Genomic DNA, 14,117 nt, shown 5'->3' with positions numbered 1-14,117 from the left:
ATGTGTTAATCACAGAACAGGATGCAGGAGCAGCCAGGCTGGGGTTACAGTTTAGTAGCAAATTTAGCTAAGTGAAATAAGTCAGACAGACAAAGACAAATACTGTGTGATCTCATTTATATGTAAAATCTTTAAACAAGAACATAACTGAAATTCAGGAAAAGAGGTTAGATTTGTGGGTACCAGAGAAGGAGTAGAGGATGAAAGAATTGAAAGTGGTCAAAATGTAACAAACTTTCAATTATAAAATAAATAAGTACTGGAGATGTAATGTAATGTACAACATAATGACTATCAATGACTAGTTAACACCGTTGTATAGTATAATTGAAAGTTGTTAAGAAGTCAAATGTAAAAGTTCTTATCTCAAGAATAGACATTTTTGAAAGTATATAATACAATGAATATTAAAAATTTTTTGAGTGATGTACATTACTTTGGAAACCTGAAATACTCTTCAGACAAAACACAATGCCTTCAATCATGTCTCTCATGTGGCTTACAGAGAAAACTGAAATTTTGGACTAGGGAAGGGGACAGCTTGGGGAAAAAATGCTAGGATCCCCTCACAAGTGCTCTTCAGCCAGCTTATCAGCTTTTGCCAGAGATTCTTCAATAGGTCCCACCATATAGGAGGCCTGTTCTGGGGGATGGTCATATTCACCTGTCAAAATCTGCTGGAATCCTTTGATTGTCTCCTTCAGGGGTATCAGCTTCCCCAGATGGCCTGTGATGACCTCAGCAACTTGGGATGCAAGAAACGCTGTATTTTCTGTGCATGGGATTCAGTCAACTTGTCTTCCTCAGAAAGTTCATCCATACTCAGGATGACAACAATGTCCTGAAGGGATTTGCAGTCCTGTAGGATCTTTTGCACCCCATGGACAACATCATAATGCTCACTACCAAAAGGGTGGGAATCACAGTGCAATAGGTGGAGTCCAGAGGATCCACAATTAGGTTGATGCTCAGTTCAGCAACAGCACAGGACAACACAGTAGTAGCGCCCAAATAGGCAAAGGTAGTGGCAAGCATAGGGTTGGTCAAGTCATCAGCAGGCACATAGATGGCCTGTCCAGATGGCCCAATAGATTCCTTCTTGGTGGTGGTGGTCCTTTCTTGTATGGTACCCTTATCAGCCAGGAGAGGCTGATAGCAGACAGCAGAAAGAATACTTCCCCAAAAAGCAGACACCTCTGAGCCAGCCTGGGTGAAATGGAAGATGTTATTGACAAACAGCAGTACATCTTGACTTTCATGATCTCTGAAGTATTCAGACATAGTCAGTCCCATCAGAGTTACTGCAGAAGCACCGGGACGTTCATTCATTTGACTGTACACCAGTGCCACCTTGGAGGAAGCATCTCTTAAGTTGATAACACCAGACTCAGTCATTTCATGATATAAGTCATTGTCCTCATGGGTTCTCTCACCAATACCAGCAAACACAAAATAAGCACCATGGACTCTGGCAACGTTATTGACTAATTCCATAATTAGTACAGTCTTGCCAATGCCTGCACCACCAAAGAGCCCAACTTTGCCACCCTTGGCATAAGGAGACAGGAGATCCACAGCCTTGAGACCAGTAACAAAAATTTCCTGCTCAACACCCATCTCCTTGAATTCAGGAGCCTCAGCATGATTAGGAGCAAACTGTTTTGTTTTGATGGGGCTCCTCTCATAATACACTCTGCAGTCACATTCATAATTCTGTACAACGTCTTAGGACCAACAGGAATTTTGATTGGAGCACCAGAAATCTAGGACTTTCTGACCTGTTACAAGCCTTCTGTACCATCCACTGAGGTGGTTACTTATTTCTCAGTAAGTAACCCTAATACTGGGCCACCCCCAAAACAAACCTAGTCTCCCTGCCTTGCACCTCCAGGGCATTTAGGATGGGTGGTAGTCCCTCATCAAACTGGACATCCACCACTACACTGATGACAGCTACAATGCCCCCAGTGGTGGCACCTGCCTTTGGCAAAGGAGATGTTTGGGAGGCATAGCCTCTGACAGGTTGGAGCACTGCCAGGGTGGTCTGTATTAAGAGCTGAGCTTGGAATAATGGCACCGAAGGGCTGAGTCCCCACATGGCCCCAGAGGCTGAGACTGCAGCCACGCCACCCACAAGACCCAGCATGGTGGAGTCCAGATGGAGAGGGGAATAGAATTAAATTTATTTTGGTAATCATTTTACAGTATCCGTAAGTCATTGCTTATATAATACTATTTGTCAATTATATCTCAATAAAACTGGAAAAATTTTTAGCTCAAGGAAAAATATTGATTTAGATACAAACATATTCACAGATATAATTACTATACTTAAACAACTACAATGGTAAGAAAATACTTCCTTTAGTTACTATGGATTTACTTATATTTCATCTCTTCATATTTACTTTTCTATTCTATTCAGGGACTCAAATTAGAAAAGGCTGGATTATTAATGAATTCTTTCATTTCATATCCAACTTTTCTACAATAATATCTTCAATATCCATCTCTTCTCTATTTCCTTGACAACTGCCTTAGCTAAGAGCATTGCTGTGTCTCAGCTGTGTTTTTAAAAGATCTTATTTCAACAATCTTGGTATTGACACTAACCTCTTCCAGATCTTTTCTAGTTTGTTTTAGAACTTGTTTTCTAAAGTACAAATATTTTATATGTTTTTCCTTATAAATTTCAATGACTTTTCCTTTTCTTTATGAAAAAAATATTATCTTAGTATAATAACCTTTTAAATCTTCTCTACCTCATTAGCATCACTGTAAATCACTTGCAGAAGAGAACTCTAATCATATACCTTCTCCCTAACTGGAAATGCCTTACCTAAGGTACCATAGTTTCCCTTTTCCTTTCTACTGCAGTTGTGAAAGTGTATTTTTATTAGGCTTTGCCCTCATATGCCATCATACCTTTTGGCAATTTTCTGATACATTTAGATGTATGGCTCCTTCCTTTGTCAGTATATATGTCTGTACAGTTACCACATTGAGGCTAATTACATATTTGCCACACTCTGAGTTCATTAAAACTTCAATTCTGCTGTCTCAGTACCTGGTACCAATGCCTGGCCTGTTAATTTCTTTTTAAAGTATACAAAAATAAGTTTGATTCTGATCATTTTCATTTGATAATTTGGTGATTTCCTAGATGACTTTCCCAAATTTCTTTTTAATTGCTTCATAAAATTAAGAAGGCTCGTATCATGATTTTAAAATAATTTTAGTGACTAAAGTTATACTTTGATCATTCAAAGACCTAGTGTTTGTACATATGTTAGCAGTTTCTCTCGAATCGTGCAGCAGGTAAATAGCAATGACCCAGAGGTTTTTAAAATGCATATGAGGAGTTAAAATTGCTTTTATACTAAAGCTTGTGAAAGTAAGAAGCACTTCTGGGAAAGTCTTTTCAGCTTACTGCTAGGAGATTGAAGAGGGAGATTTATAATGATGGGTTGATGTTTTCAAACAATCAACAGACACAGGAGACAAAATTATGACAAATAGCCTTTTTCCAATGAGAATGCAGGGAGGGAGTACAGGAGATCAGGTGTATGAGCTGGAGGATAAATGTCTTAGTTGCTCTGAACAAGAGAATACAGCTGGTGTAAATAGCATGACCTGGGTAATAGTACACAGAACAAGCGAAGGAGAGGATGATAAATTTAGAGATTGTCACTGTGGATCAGAGTGTGAGTCCATCTAGCGTAAAATTCTTCCTATGGCAATAACCGATATTTAATGTTCCAAAGGAAGATGAAAGCTCATAGGCTGTACCTAGGCGATTTATGCCATGTTATTTATCAGGTGAGAAATTTCTCTATCAGTCCAGTAGGTAATCATTAAATATCTTGAGTTATGAAGTTTGAATACCCTTTTATTGCTGGCAGATTTGCAAATAGTAGTGATGGACATAATGATAATTTTTAAAATACTCTCTCTACACTGTTATAATTATTTTAATTTACCATTAAAATGCAATGGTCTTCCATATCAGGTAGAACATATTCATAAGTTGCATGTCATTTCCACAATAATCTCGGGTAACAGTACATTTAAAAAACATATAAAAGAGTAATGTATTAACATTCATCCAGCTGATACAATACCAGCCATCTCTCTGAATCTTCAAATTTACTCTTATGTTTTTATATTTATAATTTTAAAAACACTATTATTTTTAAACCTCTGAAATCCTTAAAAAACACACAATTTGTTATACTATATACTCCTACTAAAATAAATAAAAGTGGGCTTTATCAGGGTTACCACAGTCAGAGAAAATGGAGTGAACAAATAGCATATATTTACCAAGTATTATGCTACTTGCTGTTGAAAACATTCGAGAGAAATGATGAAGCAGAAGTACTATGAGGAGCCTGTGTGCCAGGAAGATGAATCAATAAGAAGGAGAAGCCATGTTAAAAACTTAAAGATGCAAATATACACAATGGAATTCTATGCAGCAGAAAGAAAGAAGGAGCTCCTACCCTTTGCAACATCATGGATGGAACTGGAAAGCATTATGCTGAGTGAAATAAGCCAGGTGTTGAAAGACAAATACCATATGATCTCACCTTTAACAGGAAGCTAAACAACAAAACAAACAAGCAAGCAAAATATAACCAAAGACACTGAAATAGAGAATAGGCTGACAGTGACCAGAGGGGAGAGGGGAGGGAATTTCAGGGGAAAAAGGGGAGGGATTCACAGGAACAAGCATAAAGGATACATAGACAACAACTAAGGGGGGTGGAAATGGGAGGGAGGTGGGGAGCACTGGGGGGATGGGCTGGGATGGGAGTAAAAAACAGAAAACTGTACTCGAACAACAATTAAATAAATATAAACCTACAGTAATTAAAAATAAATGAAAAATCTAAGATGATTATAAATATTTGCTATTTTAATAATAAAAGTTTATTTCAGTTCAAAAAAGAAACTTAAAGATGTAAAACAAGTAACTCTTTCATTTAAAGAGTACTTTCTACCATAATCTTCCTTATTATACAGGCAGTAGTAGTCAACTGTTAACTAAGGCATTCAATATACTTGTAAATACAATTATTATAATTCAATTACATTCTTAAAAAAAGCTCCCTATATGTTCACACAACATTTAGCCTTAGTAACCAACTATGGAGTTTATGGATAATAACGTGGATTTTATCCAAAGAACATATGACTTTTTATTTTAATGAGTTTCTTGGAGAAAAGTTAGCTTCAAAGATTACAGTGACTGATATGGGAATAAATGTTAAAATTCAAGAGGTCTGTTTGCCACTTCATAGTTACTAATGAAGAACTGGTAGGGCAGTTTTAGAAAAGCTACTACAGACCTAAGTGATGAGCTATGCATTCATAGTCAGCTGTATGCTAGATACTCTTGGAATAACTAAAACTAATTCAATGCAGTTCCTATATGTCAAAGCTGTGTTGTTTGAAGACAAGTTAACAAATAAGAGAATTAATAGAACTCGGAGCTGAAAATAATTATTTTTAAATTAAGATGAAAATCAGGCATAGTGAAAGAATAAAGCTAATGATTATATGACAGGATTAGAACTTGGGTTTCCTAAATGCAAACTGAAAAATTTTTGATAACATGTTGTTTATAACTCAAGGGAAGAATATATAATTCTGATCCACCTGCATTGTCTTTGTTGCCTCTTTCTTTCCCCTAATAGATTTGTTTCATGCTGTGGGTACAGTTGAGGACAAAAGTAATTAGAGATTTGAAGCCAGAAATGTCTTCACCTTTAGTCCTACCTTTGTCACATTTTTAGACATAAGATCTCTATGGAGTTATTTATCCTTCAATAGGCACACTAGTTTGTTATTGCTGCATATAAAATTGCCACAGATTTAGCAGCTTAAAAAAGCATGCATTTATTAGCTCACAATTCTGTAAGACATGGGTAGGGTGGGTAGAATGAACTACAGGGTCTCAAGAGACTGAAATCAAGCATTTACCCGACTGGAGACTCTGGGGAGAAACTGATTTCTACATTCATTCAGGTTGTTGGTAGGATCTATTTAGTTTCTTTCTCTGTAGGTCTGATATCCCCATTCTCCTGCTGGGTATCAGTCACAGCCACTCTTTAGAAGGTAAAATCCATACCTTCTAATATAGTCAGTCCCCTTGATCCTCAATGACAGCAAGAACAGTTTAAATCCTTTCCACACTTTGAATCTCCTGGACTTCACATTCCGCTCACCAGATAGAGAAAACTGTCTGCTCTTACATTGCTCATATAACTAAATTAGGTCCATTGAGATAATCTCTTTTACTCCATATAAATGAGCATAAGTATGGAAATGCTATCATATTAGTGTTTCAGTCATATTAAAAAGGAAAGAGATTATGCTAAGAAAAGGTTTATGGGGAGTCATTGATAAAATTTTTTCTTATCAAAATGGATTATTTTTTATTAGCAAACATTGAGTTTAAGTATGTCTCCCATGCATTTGTTGGCAGCAGTAAAAGAGCTACTTTTTAACAATCACATCATAAATAAGTTTATAAACTAGAGTGTATGCTAGAACATTATATATTAACTTAAAATATGTTTGCCTATTATGCTCCCCTTCTTTTCAAGTCAAAGAGCTTTTATGTACATTTTCATTCATTCTATGGTACTGAATTAACATTAATAGCATTCACATTGGCTCAAGACCTGTATACCAAAATTCCGTCCAGCTTTCAGAATGAACATCAATATTCAATTATCAATGAAATCTAAAGGTTTTTTCCCTTCCCTTAACAATGCTTTCTCTATTAAGTTCTCTATAAATGTCTGTATCCATAGCTGTTTTTTTTTTATCTTTGAAGGCAGAAGCTCTTCCTTAGGGACTACTTTCATTATTATAGTCAAATATTCATGTACTAACAGGAGCAGTTTTCATCTCTGTATTTTTTGTAATAGTGACACTTTAACTTCTTTTGAGTTTCACCAAAATTCCTAACTTTTTGTTAGCAAATCATATAAAATTAGATTCTACTATTGATGACATGCATTGAGACTAAGTGGTTTATAATTATTTGTGTATATTCTATAGCTTTTTTATCTTCGATTATCATTTGTCACACAATGCACTTTTCTGACAACTGACATCATTAGACAAGCTTCACTGGAAGCATCATTAATTTTGATTTCATTTATTTAATAGAACCCTGTGGTAATTAAAATCTGGTGAACAGTGTAGAAAAAGCTCTGATACCATAGGCTGTTCCAATACTTATATTATTTGTAAAGATAAAATGGCATATTTTGCAGTACCTGAATAATTGCCTCTTTTAAAATGGGTGGGGAAGAGTTATGGAGGAAAACTAGAGACAACTGTACTTGAACAATAATAAAAATTAAAAATAAAATAAAATATATAGTTAGTACCATTTTTATCTTAGTTTAGTATTTTTATATTTTTTAAAAATTATCACGGTTTTCTGATATTACCATTTATTTCTTAAATACTTATTAAGCCCTTTTAATGTGTCAAGCATTATTTTGAACTTGTGAAGTATATTAATGCATACACAAAAACATCTCTGTACTCATGTTCATTTTTCTTATTTTCACTATGATAATCCATTATTACTTATTTGAAACATACACACATATTACTAACTACAGAAAAAACCACATAAAGTTAAACTAAATATAAACTACTTGTTTGCTACCTTTTTATTACATATGAATAGAAAGCCATTTTTTCAAAGATAAAGCAATCTTTCAAATACTATTTTTTTATAACTGCTTGGACAAAATAAAATACATTATAGAGAAAAAAATCTTTACTCTCCTTCCACAGAGAAAGCAAAAGTATAAAAGAACTCTGTGAGTTGATAAATAAAGATATAACTACATCTGCTCTCTCAGAGCCAAGATTTGTTTTGAAAGCAAACACAAACACAATGCCAAAATGCAGATCGACATCACCAGAGCTCCAAACGAATGTTGCAAATACATCTTTGCTTTGTTTTATACTTCTTTGAGAAACTTCCTTGAGTTCTTACAAGTGTTAACATTTTCCTAAACAAAAATTTTTCTTAGAAAATTTAAATTGCAATCATTTAAAGACAGAAAGGGTCTTTCCATTATGCTGCTAGAGGATACGCAAGTCAAGTGATGATAAAGAGTACAAAAGACAAGTGATGATTTATTAGCCAATAAATGAGTAGCAGACTGAAAGGTGAATGGAAACATTTTCATGTGGGCGCAGAGAGAATTCTGGACTGGAACAGCAAATGAAGGGGAGTGGAGGTGCTGAGAATGAGGAACCTTGTTTTTATGGTTTTCTGAAAATTTGGTGGTGGCAAACAAAGGTCTGCAGTTGTCAGGTAAATAGCATGAATAATACCTGTTGACTCAGGTAAAATGGAGAGCATATGCCCCATCTTAAGCAAGCAGTCACTCCTCAGAGCCAACCTATTGCTTTCAAAATAAAAAACATATTCCAGGTGTTTCCAGGTCTTAAATTTTCATAAGAAGCAAAAATGAAGAGTACTATGACTTATTTTAATTTTATTATATACCTTATCTATGTAAATTCTGTAACTCACTGAAATAGAACTAGATTCAGCTTGTGGGTCACATTTAGCAAGGTGCATAATAATTAAATGCTAGAAAACCATCGTGTAGAAAGTCAAAACCCAAATCTTCTGAAGGTAAAGGGGAACTGGCGGAGGGGATGGCCTTATTTAGATTATGGATCTAGCACAAAGTCTCTGGGCCTGTGCAGAAGCTGGTAGAGGTGAAGAAGGCTGAGACTGTGTGTTATGGGTCCTATACCTCTGGGGAGAAGAACTTGGCTCACCTGTGTTTAGAGATGAGAGAATAATATCTCATCTTTCTTTAATTCTTGCCTGTTGTTAAGTCTCAACTGAAATTCATAGTTCTAACATCGTCAAGATTAGACCGTGTGAGTAAATGTAGGAAATCTTGGGTTCTCTCAGTGTCTCACCAGAATATAAACTGCAGGAAGTCAGGGAGTCTAACCTGTTTTCTGCACTTTTTGAAGCACCTAGACAAGTTGGTACTTTGTAGGAGTGCAGTGAAGGATCTGAAAGAATTATTAGAGTTTGGAGACTGCAGTTACACTTGCTAAAATGTGACTGGATAAAATTGCTTCATATAATTAGATATGTGTTTTAGTGAGATAATGCTGATAACTGTTATGAAAAAAAGATTTAGGAAAAAAGATACTTGACACAAGAAAACAAGGTAAAATAATGTCTCAGAGAGGGAGAACAGCAACTAAAATAGAACAGTGAGATTGATTACCCATTGAAGTACCAGAAAAAAATTTCTTTCAAAACACAGGAGACCCATTTTTCTTCTCTGTACCTTGGAGTCATTGATGTCCAGATTTCAAACCACAAATATCTCCAAAGAGCTTTGCTTTCTAATGTGTCAAGTTTCTATTTATTTCTCTGATTAAAAGCTAGCATTAACTGTTCTAGTAGTGCTTCAGTATTTTCTCTTTAAAAGACCTTCAACATTTCATAACATTTGGCTGTATTGCACAGGACCACAGCACATTTCAGTTAAATAGACAACGTGGGAAGGCACTATTTTAAAAATGAAAACTATTGACTTTCTTCAGAAGTCATCCAGAGTCATTTACCAAGTAGGGGAATTCTTAAGTTTCAGGAATAAAGGTATTATCTCCCTTATAGGCAGCACATTTCATTTTAGATGGCTGTGGGTTCATGACTGGTTCTTGAGTTTCCATAGGGGAAGTCAATTCAGATTCACTTACTGTAAGGGGCACAACTGATATAAATATTTACACTGAATTCTCTTTTCTTCCCTTTCTAGACAATTAAAGGAAAATTTATTCATCAAACAGTAATGTCTCACACACCGATGTCAAGAATTTCCATGCTTCCAGATATAGGAAATATGCTCCATGCCTGGGTTTTGGGCCGCTTCATTTGATTCCTGCTATGACCTTGTAAGTCTACTGTTTTACTTGGCATTATGCTAAAATCAGAAGTAGTTATGATGATCCAATTTATTCAGGAAGAGATTCAGAACATAAGAAAGAATGAGTGTGGAGCCTGAAACCAGAGTATGATTGAAAGTTGGTAGAAGACCTAAATGAGATTACTTTTGCAGGCAATCCCATTGATAGAAGTAAATAACATATAAGCAGGATTATTTACTTGAAGAGAAGTGACTGGACTATTTATAAACTGCCTTCATCTTCTATTGCTTGAAGAGGGATTTCAGGACACTTTTTCCTGTATTTTGATCTGCACTTGCATGTGAGCTAAACTGGCTCCATGGTGTATAGCAAGACTGGATGTGGAGCAAAAAGACTCAGAAAGCATTTGACTTGGGGAACTGTCATGGGTCGATCTGTGAACGCTCAGCACTACTCACTCAAATGCAGCTGAAATCAGAGGCTGGTGAAGAGGATGTGACCTGAGTAACAGAGGTATTTGCTTTCAGAAATACACCTGTAGGCTTGCCCTATTCCACGTACTTTCTGATCTTCACCAATTGTTGACTCCAAATCTTACAAGAAACCAGCTGAGTAAGTCTTAGTTTGATTCTGCCTTTTACACCCAACACTTGTGTACCAAAATCTTTGTTTCTCATGGGGAGATTGTTAGTGTTGTAATGTTCTTTCGTGGAATACAGGGTATATGCATCTTCTTCAAACTGGTTTCTCCAGAAAACTCTGTACTTTGGAAGGTGTTGGACCTTCATAAATAACCCTGGTAATTTGATCCACGCTTGTCTTTTGGGGGCTTACACTTGGTTAGGACCCCACATGAAAGAAGAGTGAATGAAGAGGAATCAAAACCACTTCAGTGCCCTTCAATTTGAATTGTACTATAACTATTATTTTTGTCGCTCACTGGTATTGAATATCATTCTGGTATTTGATTGTATAATAAAATATGTCCTAATCTTAGGATAAAAATGTATTTCAATTATAATTATAGCATTTCTGTAGGTCCATTTACTCTGTAAAATATCAAAAGGACACATTTATGTCATATAAATATCACTGCCCTAGAAAACTAAATATGAATGGATAATGACCTATAAATATCTGATAAGTGATGGGCTTTAAATAGGCAGTACATCATCTCAATGGTTATTTTTAGCATTTTATTTTGCAAGATATAAAATACTAACTACTTCACAATTGTTATATATTATATAAAGAATCTCCAGTGATAAGGTCACTATGCTTAATTTGCTACTGGTGTTCATTTAAAAAGATTTAGTATGGGTTAATGAGTAATATAAAAAGTCTAATTTTATATTTTAGGTCACTTTTAATTTATTGCATAGAACTATTTCACTTTGTAACATCATATCAAATTATATTGCTCCTGAATTTAGAATTGGTGTTATGTATTTGCATATATGTGCCTTTAATTCACAATGAGCCAGATTCACAGAGTTATGATTTTCAGCACACAGACACAATATAACCTTTTGAATGATTTGCCACAGTATCAATTAATCAATATTACAAAGATGAGAATTTTATTTCCTATTGGTACAGAGACTTAAAAATGTTTTTAATGTCATTATGAAGAGAAAATGAAAAGAATAAAATGCTTAAATGAAAATCTATAATTATCAAAAAGTTCTGTAAACATGTAAAAAATTAAATAATTATAACTGAATACTATTAAAAAATAAAATTGCCTGAAAAGTAAATGTTTCCTCTTCAAATAAACACACACACATATTTGCAAATGCCTTAAATGTCTTAGGCTCTTTCTAGACCCTGAGATATAAAATCAAACAAAAGATAGAAAAAAATCCTTCCCTGGAAGACATCCAATTCTAGTAGGAAGAGATAAAAATAAATAAATAATTTGATTACGTAATAAACATAGCCATCACTGTTATGAAGGGCCAAAAAAAAAATAGGTGGAAAGAAGAACACAGTGTTACTTTTGTGCAAAGTGACTAGGCCTGTAAGATGAATTCACATTTGAGACCTGATGAAATAAGAGAGAAAATCCTCTGATGAAATAAAATGGAAAATGCTCATATCTGAGGGGAGTGAATCGCACCCAAATGGGACAGCAGGGGTTCAAATGGGGAACCAGGGACAATGCAGTAGGAAAGGAGATCAGAGAATTACCAGAAGCCAAATTACAGAGGATTCAACATGTCATAGTAAGAAGGATGTGTTACACTCATGCATCATGAGAAGTCCTGGAGGATTTTGTGATTGAGAGCAAAGGGATCCGTTTAATACATTTTTAAATTATTTTATTGCTGTTTAATATTTTTAAATGATCACTCTTGGTGCTGGATAAAGAATATATTTTCATGTGACAAGAATAGAAGACAAGCTAAAATGTTATAGTTTAGACAAAAGATGATGGTGGCTTAGACTAGCATGATAGAAATGCAGAAGTGGTTGAGCTAAAATATATTTTAAAGTGAAACCAATGGGATTTGCTGATGAACTTCATGGTGATGTGTGAAAAGTCAAGAATAATTCCATGAGTTTGACCTGAGAAACTGTGAACAATAATGCCACTCACTGAGGTGAAAACTACCATTGGTGGAACAGGGTTGAGATAAATTCTATATAAGATGCCATGTGACCCAAGTGGATATTAACACTTAAATGCTACTAATAGTAGTATAGTACTGAGACAGAATTTTATGTTGCAGAAAATAATTGTGGATGAATATCCTTTAATAATATGTAATAAAGGATAGAACCAGCTCACCATTTAATGGTTAACCATGGACAGAGACACGGACAAACAAAAACACAGTGTATGAGTGCAGATCTATATGGATTATTAGTTGTTAGTGGAAAGATAAAAGTAGTTCTCATCACTTTCATTTTCTCAGGAATATAAGAAAGATATAAATTGAAATTTCAGCACAAGGAATACTGATGGGAATATAAAAAGGAAGAACAAGCCCTGGCTGGTGTTGCCCAGTGGATGGAGTGCCAGCTTGTGAAGCAAAGGGTTGCTGGTTTAATTCCCAGTCAGGGCACATGCCTGGGTTGTGGGCCAGGTCCCCATAGGGGGTGCACAACAGGCAACCACACATTGATGTTTCTCTCCTTCTTTTTTTCCCCTCCTTTCCCTCTTTCTAAAAATAAATAAATAAAATATTTAAAAAATCTTTAGGATATTGGGAAATAAAACCGATTACAGAATAGTAGCACCGTTAGACATCATCAGCTTCTTTGAGGCTTGTGGTGAACAAGTCAAGGCAAGAACACCTAGCATATCTGAATGAACAAGTGTGTGTTTGTGTGTTTGTGTGTGTGCACGCTTGTGTTTTCCCTCATCCTATGCAACCTATGTGAGTGAAAAATATATGAGAAATTGGAATTAACATTAGGATTATGAGTTTTAAGGTAAGAATTACAGAAAGAGAGCAGTGCAGGATAATGGAAAATAGAGAATTATTATAATTATAAATTTTGGAATTTAGGTTAGGAAAGAGGAAACCAAGGATTTGAGGAAGGGCCAAGAAATAGAGGGGAAAAAAGGGTGGTCTAAAAGTAGCATTAATCACCAAGAATTATGAGGAATTTGCACATTCCCTACTCTCTCTTCAGCTAAATGATGCCAACTTCTCCTTCATCAGGGTCCCTGTTTCTCACTGCTATGCCCTGTGCTACAGAGTGAATTATCCCTTTATTCCCCCAAAGTTCAGTGACACACAATTACTTTGTTTCACAAGGTATATACATCTTTGAATTAAGACGTTTGAAGCAGTAATATAAAGCACAGTAGAAAAAGTAAGTTTAATTGTATATATTGTTCTAAGATATTTTTAGGTATTTCTAAAAATCAAAACTATCTAACTAGACCTTGGATTCTGGTTTACCAAAATCTTACCAAACATCTATCCCTGCCCCTTTCCTGGAAAGAACAAGGCCACCAATGATGACATTTCACATTTCTCCAATGAAAAAGCTGGTGTTCATGCTCATTTACACAAAGGAACACAACCACCAGACAAGTGTTCTCACTCACTCAGAGTTTTCAAGTAGTATTTTAGCAGTATTTTCTTAAATATTAACTAAATCCAAAACTATTTGAGATTACAGAAATACTTCTAAATACAGAGATATATGAAGAAAGAAAA

The 14,117-nt window shown here is 35.2% G+C and overlaps 1 pseudogene; it reads right to left on the bottom strand.

Annotated features, from left to right (window-relative positions):
• Positions 1-566: 566 nt before the first annotated feature.
• On the bottom strand, positions 567-2,146 carry LOC119045423 (ATP synthase subunit beta, mitochondrial-like; annotated as a pseudogene).
• Between the last annotated feature and the right edge of the window lie 11,971 nt (positions 2,147-14,117).

Source organism: Artibeus jamaicensis, unplaced genomic scaffold, assembly GCF_021234435.1.
Source record: "Artibeus jamaicensis isolate MK-2021 breed Jamaican fruit bat unplaced genomic scaffold, CSHL_Jam_final contig_388, whole genome shotgun sequence".
Taxonomy (NCBI): Eukaryota; Metazoa; Chordata; class Mammalia; order Chiroptera; family Phyllostomidae; genus Artibeus; species Artibeus jamaicensis.
Note: the sequence above shows the minus strand (reverse complement) of the source record. Positions and strands in the feature narration are given on the sequence as shown.